Genomic DNA, 9,999 nt, shown 5'->3' with positions numbered 1-9,999 from the left:
CTTCGCGCAGCACTCACCCCCACTCGCAGGCACGGCGACGCCGTCTTGTTTACACGCGGTTGCCGCGGCGACGCGAGCCGCGGCGATTGGCTCAGCCCCGGTCACGTGGTGTCCCGCGGCCGCCTGAGGACTACATGYCCCAGCATGCACCGCTCCAACCCCTCCGTGGACCCCCCCCCTCCCTCCGCCCGGCGGCGGGTGGGAAGCGGGACCGTTGGGAAATGGCCGTTGGGTCCCCGCGAGCGGCGGGGGCGCCTGGGCGGCCGGCGGGGGAGGCGGCGCCGCCCGAGGTCCCTCACGCCGGCCGGGCCCCGAAGGCCGCCTTTTCGTCTCTCTGCCCCCCAAATCGACCCCTGGAGCGGTGTTTTCCAACCTCTTTTCATTTAACGGCACTTCCAATGTTTTCCAGGGCGAGACGCGGTGCAGCGAGTGCTGCTCTGCCGCTCCGCGCTCCGGGGCAGCTGGCCTCGTTAGCTTGAGAGGAGCCGAGCACGTCCATTTTTAGCACCTTTTATGGCACGTTAGCCCTGCACAAGAGACTTTTGTTTTGACACTTCCGTCAGCTGCAAAAATGAACTAAATTAGGTGAAGCTTGGCTGCCGCTTTCGGAAGAGCCTTCAGGTCTCGGCTCTGCCTCTGCTGGCAGTGGGCTCTCTGCGACGCGAAGCACTTCACAAAAACAAACAAAAAAGACAGCAGGTGTACTTCATGCCTGCGTATGGCATGTTTCAGTAGATTTACTTATTTCACACTCTCTTAAAAAGATTATAGTCAGATCCCTTTTGTTTCCTGCTGCTGCAGTCGAGCAGGTGGAGGAGCTTGGAGGTCCGTTGTGAGGAAGCAGCTGCCTGGGGCTTGGCAAGGAGGCATTAGCCCTATCTCCTGGCGATATTTCTCCGTCACGTTTTAGATATGCCACCCTCGGGGTGATAGCAGCAGCTCGGCTGAGCGCCGACAGTTTGTGAGGTGGTAAATCTTTTCCACCTAGAGCAGGCACCGCGTAAATATTTTGTAGATGTTTTAATTAGAGGTGAGGTTGAACAAGGCCGGGATGGGACCACGCAGTCTCGTAACCCCAATTGGAGCTGGCAACTTGGGTCTGTCTTTTGTCCCGACTTGCAGGGAAAGAGGCTCATTACGAGGGCAAGGCAGGGCCCTCACTGAAACGTTGGCTGATTTGCAAACCTTCCCTGTGAACCGTGACCTTTTTTCCCCACATGTAACCACTATTAGTCCCACACGGGCAGGAGGGACAGCACCGCGAGCCCCCCCAGCGAGAAGCAACCTGTGGGGATTCATGCTGCAGGGGCAGCGGTGGCGTTATGTGATGTGGCAAAGGCAGGGCACCGGGCTCGCGGCGTTTGCTTGGTGCCGCTGCCCCAGGACCTCCCGCTCTGGGCTCCCGCGTGCCGAACACCTGCAGACAAAATGACGGCAACCTTGGGGATGTGGAGAGGAAGGGAGGCCATGCTAGGAACGGGCTGGGAAGCAGGAGCTGGTCTTGTGCCCGGCGATGGAGATGGACAGCTCCGGGAAGAGACACCCAAAGGGTCTCCAGCACAGCTCTGCAGCCGCCGGCATCCCTGTGCAGCCCTTTGCACCAGCCCCTCGGCTTAGCCGGGGGAAATCGCCCCGGTGGAGTGAGAGCCGGCGGGCACTGCTGCGGGACGTGGTCTCTGGGTTTGGGTCTGGAGGCCCGTTGGCACAGATGAGAGCAAGGGCGGAGGGCCGGCACGCGTGCTCGGAGGCAACAGTGTGGGGCAGGAAGGGCTGCGGTGTGATTGGTGAGACGGAGCTGCAGCTCCTGTGCTTAAAGCCTTGACTGCAATCGCCACGAGCAGATGAGGAAGCATCGCGGCACGCTTCGCGCCCAGGACGCCAAGCCCCGACGATGCAGCCCATCCAGCGTGCCTGCCTGCTCCTCCTGCTCACTCTGCTTGCCCTCTGCTTGGTAAGAGAAACCCACGGCTTGGGGAAGCCCGGGGACCCCCAAAAGCTGGGGGGGGGGGGCAGCTGGATCTGTCCCTCGGGTGCACCTGCAGTCAGGGGACTGCAGGGTTTGGCAAGTGGGAGAATTTCTGCCCACAGCCAGAAAGCAGAGCATCTTACTTGCTATTTGACTTTAACCTTGGCTGTCTCATAAGAAGCTTTGCACTGTGGTCTGTAAGGTTTAAATAGTTCTGTCTGKTTTTTTTTAAGCTTTTTTTATTTGCCAGCAGTATGCATCTCTGTAACCTCCGCGCTTCCCAGCTCGCTACCCCGTCTTGCAGCATCTCTGGCCTGTGCAAGGTGCGGGGATGCCTGCGGGGGCTGCGTGCTTCCTCCTGCCTCTCCCTGCTGAAGGTTATTTTTCTTTCCCTGCTGGGAGGCTTGATGGTGGCTTGATTTGAACTCGCTCCCAGCACCGCGCTGGTCGAGGCCAGATCTCTCCTTGGGTGAGGACCGTTTTGTGGGAGTTGGTTATGTGTGTRTCTGTGTTTTCAGGGAGGGTGATGCTATTCAGAGCAGCTCCTGCAACTATTTTTCTACAGCTTGTTCCCAGATCATCTGGGGCTTGTGTCAGTCACAAACGCAACAGGTGATGTGACCTGTTGCAGGCTCTACTGGATGCATTTACATGGCGGGAGTCTCACTCTGTGTCTGGGCAAACCCACCAGCTGCAGCCAAAAGTGCTTGCAGTGAAAGAGTGCCTGTGAGTGGGCAGAGCAGCGTGCAGGGACCCCATCATCGTCCCCGGTCCGGCCCCAGGGGACTGAGCGGGCCAAGTAGCAGTGCAAACAAGTGCAGGTGCGCAGGCAGATGGCATCCCGCTTCCAGCAGATGAGGCAGCGCTTGTCGCCGTGGTGCGCCATTCACAGGTGTAACTTACTGCTGCCTTCCTCAAAATCTCATTAATCCCCAGGAAGGACCAAACACCTGGAGAAGAGTTTATGCACAGCTAGGGCACGAAGAATTCAAGTAAATGCTTTAATTTGGAAGGAAAGGTCTTTAGAGAGGGAAGGAAGCTGCCCTGAAATTACCATCCAGGCGATCTTGCTGTTTCATGTCGATGGCTGCAATGTTTCTGCTTGCAGCAACTGTTGGGTCCCTCTGGCCTGGCCCCAACCACTTCCCTGCCAGTGCCAAAAGCTGCTCCAACCGCCACTGCCCTGCGGTTCCTCAGGGAAGGGGGGGGGTGTCTCTCCTCCTTCCTTTCTTTTCCCACACGAGGGGGTTACCAGCCCTGTGTCTCCATCCCACATCCTCCGTCGTGGGGTTCGCAAGCCCCCACATCCCCATGTGCTTCCTCAGAGCAGTCTGGAGGGGCGGAGATGTCTGCTTTCCTTCTGCCCCCCACAGTTTCTACAGGCACCTGGCTAGAAACAAGGGAACAACGCGAGGAGAGAGCTTGTTTTGCATCCTCCTTTGGGAAAATCCAGAAGCAGCTGGTGATTTCTGTATGACACAAAGGAGAAAGCCAGGGGAGAGGAGGATGCCTCATCTCCCAGCGGGGAAGGGGGGAGCATTGGCACAGGGATGCCCCTAGGCTCCTTTGGGCAGTCGTTTCTACCTAATTTGCTCCTCAGGACGCCTGCGGAGCAAGGCTGGGCAGGGGCAAGAGGCTGTTTTGGGGCTAGCATGGTTCATGCTCCCTGCCCAAGCATCTTGGCAGGAGCTGGAGATATGTCACAGCGGGGTCAGACCCTCCTCGGGGCCCACGCAATGCTGGGCCAGGGCCCTGTCCCCAAAGAGGGGCTGTTGTGGTGGCATAAAGCCCCTGGGCTGAGTAGAGGCCAGGTGAGGGGTCCTGGGGGGGGGGTCCACCCCACGCTGCCCTCCAGCCCAGTTTTGAGCAGTGCCCGACTCTCCTGTTTGCTCTTCCAGACCCTCAGCTGGGCGGGCGTCGTCACTAAGCAGCCCATGACCACCCACAGCAGCCATTCAACCAGCCTGGCCACCCCGTGCTGCAGCCCAGCCTTCGTCTCCCTCGCGCTGGGCCTGGCTGCGGCTTTCCTCCTCCGAATGTGCTGAGCCTCAGGGCCAACGGCACCCAAGCGCCCTGGCCTCCCGGTCCGCCCCGCAGAGAGACACCCCCCCCCCCGAGGACAGTGGCCCTGGGCCCTCCTTGGACACTCGCAGCGAGGACCGGCCAGCATGAYGCCATCGCTCCCGCCTGCAAGTCCCTCTCCCCAGCCAGCCAGCTGCTCCGTGCTCACTCTCCCGGCCCCACGCGGGCCCTCCAGCCCATCGCGCCGCGCTCCAGCTCCCCTCACCCCAGGGTGCCRGCGCTGGCCAAAGGCAGCCGCCCTGGCAGGACAGACCGATGCCACAGCRATGCTTTTGCAACGCRATGGYGAAGCTGCCCCGGCCCAGGGAGCGRGCGTGCTGCCGCGGCTTTGAGAAATAAAACAGCATAGCAGCTGTGGCTCTGCCTCATCTGTGCCGGAGACGCTAAGCTTAACACGGGCRACGAGAAATGCCCGCGGGGCCCCGTGGGTGTCTGACGAGGCCAGGGCGCCTGGCGCCCCGTTTGCAGGGCGAGCAAGGGGGTGCCACCACACCGGCGGCGAGGGGAGGGCAGCCGGGGCTGGCACGTCCCCTCGTGTCACCGGGCACGCGGAGGCGCTCGCGGCCGCCTCGGTCCCTGCGGTGCGGGGCGGGTCCCGGCCCACGCCAGCGAAACGGAAACCCGTCGGTGCTCAAAGGGGCCCGCGGCACGCGAAGGGCCCAGGCCGCCTAACCGGGCTGGGGTTTCCTGTCAGGAAGCRCCTGGTGCCGCCTTCACCGCAGCGCCGGCCTCGGCTGAGGGCAAGGGACCCACTGCGCCCTCCCGGCCTCGGAGCCAACCGGCTGGGGGTCACCGCGGGCTCCCTGACTGCCACCCCCCAGTGCCGGAGGGAGCCGGGGCTGCCGGGCCCCGCCCGGACCCGGGATGGGGCACAGGGCACCGCTCACGGGACACCGAGACCGGCCGCAGGCGGCGGCTACCCGCCGGCTCCACGGCCCCCGGCGCTCGGGCCGCGGCTGCGGCACCGCCCCGCCCCGCGCAGCGCCCCCTGCGGGCCGGGCGGACCCATCCTCCCTCCCCGCGCAGCTGCGGACCAATGGCACGGCAGGGCTCGTGCTCCCCACCAATCCGGTGCTGCCACCTGACTGCTCCTGGCCTATCCCGGCCAGCCGCTCCCGGGGGCGGGGTATATAAGGCCGGGCACGGGGGCAGTCCTGCGTTCTAGCTGTGCTCCATGTGCGTGTCTAGCTGCRTTTGCAGAATACAGGAGCATCAAGCGTCGTGTGTTTGTCCCACCAAGGACACAGAGGGGACGCAGGCACTGTGGCTGCCTGTGGTGATGCCACCCCTGCCTGCGCTGAGTGTGCATGCCTTCCTGCCAGGACTGAAGCCTCCTGCCCTCGGTATGAACGTGATAGCTGTCTGGCCCCGTCGTTTGCCAAAGCAAGTTCAGCCGAAGGGGTGAGCTGGCCTGGAGCCCCTCCTGTCAGTGCCGTGATGTGGGAGCAACTCCCAGGGCTGCTGGTTTCACGCTCTGTGCTGTGGTGCTACCCTGAAGCCTTGTCATCTTCCAGACCCAGCATTACCCTGAACTGTTCTGGTGCCTCCTGGAGCAGGGGATGGAAATGCAGCCCTGCCTGTTGCTGCTGCCTCCATGCGGTGGTTTGGACTCTAGCCAGCAGAAGTGCTCCTGCCCTAGCGCTGCAGAAGTGATGTGAGCACATCTGAGCTCAACTCCCTGGTGCAGCGTRCTCTGCTCTCCCGTGATGTGGTTATGTGTCCTCAGTGCCTGAACAGGTCTCTGGGCAGCTCGGGACATGCTTCAGCATAAAGATGGACACTTGATCACAGCTATCCCTGAAAGCCAGAGTAATCACTGGCCATCTGAAGACACCTGGTATATGGACTTCAGCATACCTGAGTCTGCCAGAGAAACCTCCAGGGAGTGTGCTGTCACTGCCAGGACGGCTAGGTTGCACTGCGGCACTGATAATTGATACTGCCCGAATGAACTGAGTCTCCCCAGCTGGGCTGTCCGTACCTGGGGCTGTCCCAGACAGTTCAGCAAACCAGGTGCTTGTCAAGAGCAGGCTCCTCTCCAGCAAAGAGGATGGATAGTCTCTCCTGCGTGTTTGGGACCTCTCCTTTCTACGTCCCTTTAGAAGTAGGGGGTGAGATGTATTCAGAGCCCCTTTTATTTAGCAGTGACGCTGCCCTGGGATGGGGCTGCTCAGGGCTCCAGCAGCCCGTGTTCGGCTGCAGCCGGGCTGATGCCGTGTGTGATGCTGCATCGCTCCAGGCTGGCACAGCGCATCTGGGGCCAGCCACGCTCCTGCCTGGGATGGCGCATTAGCGTCTGCCTTGCCTTTTAAAATCCAGGTCCTAGATGCTGCATGTGGTCYTTGGACACTAGAGGGCACTGGGCTCCCATCCAGGGAGCAGGATTGGGCCTCTGCCTGRCTGCTGCAGGGTTCACAGGGGTGCCAGGCCCTGGCTGGGGGTATCTCACCCCATGGCGAAGGGATGCGCGAGGGCCAGCATGCAAGAAAACCAACCACGCATGCAGAGCTGGCTGTGCATGACAGAGGCCATATCTTACACACATACATAAATACAGTTCGGAGGGGAAAGCCGGAGTGGGAAAGGAGCCTTGCCATGCAGTGCTGTGCAGGGTCCAACGCCGCATATCCCGTGTGTTCATGGGGCCCTTTGCAAGCGGCTCGCTGGGGCTTCTGGCTCCCCTGCACCCCAGGAGAAGATTCCCCTTGCTGGTGGAGGCAGCATAGTAGATTGATGATTTTTTGGGGCATCCTTCATGCCAGCAGCCAGGGCAGAGGAGGGCTTGGGGTGCAGTGAGCACAGGGAAGGGGGCAGCCCACCCCGCTACGGAGGAGTTGGTGAGGTGTTCCCATCCTGTCCCGCGGCACCTCTCAGAGCCAGGGCCACACGTGGCCCCCTCATAGCACTTGTATGTCCCAGATCTGTGTGGGTCTTTCCTCAGCCATGTTCCAAATGATGGCGTGATCCCGGTCATACGATCTGCCGCCTGCGGAGAGAGGCGAGGATTTGAGGAAGACTGGAAGTACCTTGTGAACAGACCGGTCTCTCCATCTCACAGCCAAACATCCCATTTCGGGGGTCCCTGGAAAAGCAGCCCCTGTGCCACAGTTAAGGCCTCACCCTTTATATCCAAGATCATGTCCTCAAACATCTGGCTGTGGATCCGTCCTGAAGAATCGATGCTCCAGGTCTGCCGCGGCATCCGGTTCTTGGACCACAGCACAGCCTTAGCGCCCTTCGCAGCAGGCCCGATGACCTGCAGGCTCATGTTGGGGGCAACCTGAAACGCACCACAGCCACCAGGTCAGCCGGTTCCCCTCCCTCATCTTTGTCTGATGCTTTCCCTGCCGCAGGTGCTAGCATGTCTCAAAGGCTTTGAACCTGGAGGGTTTCCCTGACAGTCAAATGCAGCTGATTTTGGGGTGGGATGCAACGTGGGAAAAGCAGGAAAACCTCTCAGTGAGAGGTGGGCATGATCAGGGCAATAAAAGTCCTCCGAGGAGACAGAACCTTCAGATCTCCAGGGGAGACTTGGAGAAGAGAGAATCAACTGATCTTTCTGTGCCTTGGAGACCAGATAAGAAACCCTGGGCTCACGCAGCAGAGAGGGAGGCTGAGGTTAGATGCTAGGAAAAGCTCTGTGCTGTAAGCCCTGAAAGATCGCTCCAGGGTGGGAAATACCCAGGCAGGACACCGAGCAGGTTTGACACAGGCAGAGCAGGTCCTGCTGGGTGTCTCCTCATCCCCTCCGGCTCCCGTGCACCCCTCCGAGTCACTGGCGGTCACACACAAGCCCTGACCTGGTTTTTGATCAGCCCCTCCTCGTAGTACCAGACGGAGCTGCTCTGGTYGCTCAGGCTCGAGACCACCACACGTCCTGCCTTCATGTCCTCAACGTCATCCAGGACAGACAGGAAGCGCTCCAGCTCCTTGCTCCTGATCCGGAAATATATCCGTCTCTGGAAGGAGAGAGATTTTTGCTTGCCTCTTTCACTCGGGCTCTGCTTCCTGGCTCTGCGCACCGGGGTCTCCCTCGCGTTACAGCCCTGGAGATCAGTTTGCTGGTCTCTACAGCACTGAAAAGTGCTGCTGCATGTGTCCTGCGCTGTTCACTGCTACCGGCTGACGAAGAGCCTCTCTCAGCTCGGCGGCTTTGGGGAGGGAGGACCTGGACTCCGTGACTCCTGCTGGGACAGTCTGAGCAGCCCTGGCCAGGGGATGCTCCAGCCACCTGTGTCCCCCAGCAGGGCCGAGGTGATGGCGGTAACTCTGGGCTATCTCCTTCGTAGCTGGCACGGTCACGGCTTTCCCTGCCGGGATGCCAGCGCATTTTGCAAGCCGCCTGCCCACAGGGAGTGTTTCACCACAAACTCAGCCGCTCCCAGGGTGGGAGCACAGCGCAGGGGTGCAGGGATTAGAGGGGTGATAACGACCGGCTGGCGGCACCTTTCATGGGCAGGAGCTGTCAACGGTGTGCTGCTTTCCAGGGCCTTGCCCTCCCTGCCTCCTCCAGGTCACCCAGAGCCGCTAYTGTGTCTGCCTTCAGGCCTCTCTCTGCCAGGCTGAGGGTTTGGTGCTCTTTAGTTCCTTGTGAGCTCTCCATGAGCATCCCCAAAGCATCCAAATTTATCCTTGGGGACTCCCTGTCTCACGGCCCTGGACAGCCCCCTCCTTGCCCATCAGCCTCATCTGACAACCAGCTTGGTTCCTCTTCCCCTCGCCTTTTGCAGAGCTCTGATGGAGACAAACCCCATCTCCATCCTCTTTGCACCAGCCTGCCTGCCCTGGGCTTGTTTCGGGGTTCATCATCGCCGCCTGCTCCCTTGGGTGCCAGCAAGGGCAGTGCCGTGTCCCAGCGGGCCGGGCAGGGAGCCGGCAGCGCTCACCTGGCGGATGGGGTAGAGGGAGCCCACGTGCTGGAGCCCGCTGTACGTCAGCCAGTTGGTGATTTCGGTGCAGTCCAGCAGCCACTGGCGGCCTCGGAAGTCGCCGTGTTCGCACAGCACCCAGCTAAGGGGAGATGGGCAGAGCACGGTCACCCCGGTGTGCTGCGAGACGCTGCCCGTCGGCTGCGGGGCAGCTGGGGCCAGCAGGTAGAGAGGGGTCGGGGAGGYGGGCAGGGCCCCGGCCTCACTTACATCCCTCCTTTGATGCGCACTGACAGCACGTGGTTGTTGAACCCCTCGGCCTGGAGGCTCCGCACTTCGTTGTTCAGCTCGATCTCTTTCCCTTCGAAACACTCTAGCCCGTGCAGGAAGATGGAAGGCTCTGAGAAAAACTGGGAACGGGATGAAGAGATGGAGGTGTGGGGCAGGYCAGGAGAAGCTACCAGCTGTGGGCGCAGAAGGGCTCCTGGGGCGGAGAGCCCACGTGGGGCAGAGRGAGCCTGGGGTACCCGCGGCGGAAGTTGCTGCAGGGTTTCTCCCCCATCTTGGCCCCAGGGCAGATGGTGATGCTGGCGGAGGGACGGGAGGGTCCATACTCACCACCGGGACCTTCTTCAAGGAGCRGATGACCGTGGAGGAGAGGCAGCCCATGGCGCTGAGCGTGGGGTACTCGCCCTCGGACAGCACGTACTGCTCCCCCGYGAACGCCTGCTCGTCGAACAGGGTCCAGCTGGCAGAGAGCAGCATTCCCGGGGGTGACATGGCCATCACGGCGGAYGTCTGGCCCCTGCAGCCCCCTGTGAATGCCGGGGCCGCCCCTGCCCGCCCCTGCCCTCGTGCAACCTCCTCGTGCTGCCGGAGCCACCCGTGGGCGCCCGCATGGGGCACCCGTGGGGTTGCCAGCCCAGTGCACCCTGCAAGCGTAATGCCCAGTTCTCCCCAATGCCCCACGGGTGCTGGAGGGCAGTGGGGAGGATGCCCATCCCGCTCTCCGGGGAGCCTCCGCATCCCGGTGCAGCTGGGGCCAGCGTGGCCCCAGCCCAGCTGCCCCTGGGGTGTCCTACC

The 9,999-nt window shown here is 61.7% G+C and overlaps 1 long non-coding RNA gene across 1 annotated transcript; it reads left to right on the top strand.

Annotated features, from left to right (window-relative positions):
* Positions 1 to 1,808: 1,808 nt before the first annotated feature.
* LOC112964410 lies at positions 1,809 to 4,405 on the top strand. The gene is made up of 2 exons (XR_003252954.1): positions 1,809 to 1,951; positions 3,865 to 4,405. It is a non-coding gene; the product is annotated as an uncharacterized LOC112964410 (long non-coding RNA).
* The last annotated feature ends 5,594 nt before the right edge of the window (positions 4,406 to 9,999 follow it).

Source organism: Apteryx rowi, unplaced genomic scaffold (genome assembly GCF_003343035.1).
Source record: "Apteryx rowi isolate R43461 unplaced genomic scaffold, aptRow1 scaffold_190, whole genome shotgun sequence".
In the NCBI taxonomy this organism is placed as follows: domain Eukaryota; kingdom Metazoa; phylum Chordata; class Aves; order Apterygiformes; family Apterygidae; genus Apteryx; species Apteryx rowi.
This window is presented reverse-complemented; position numbering and strand designations above follow the sequence as displayed.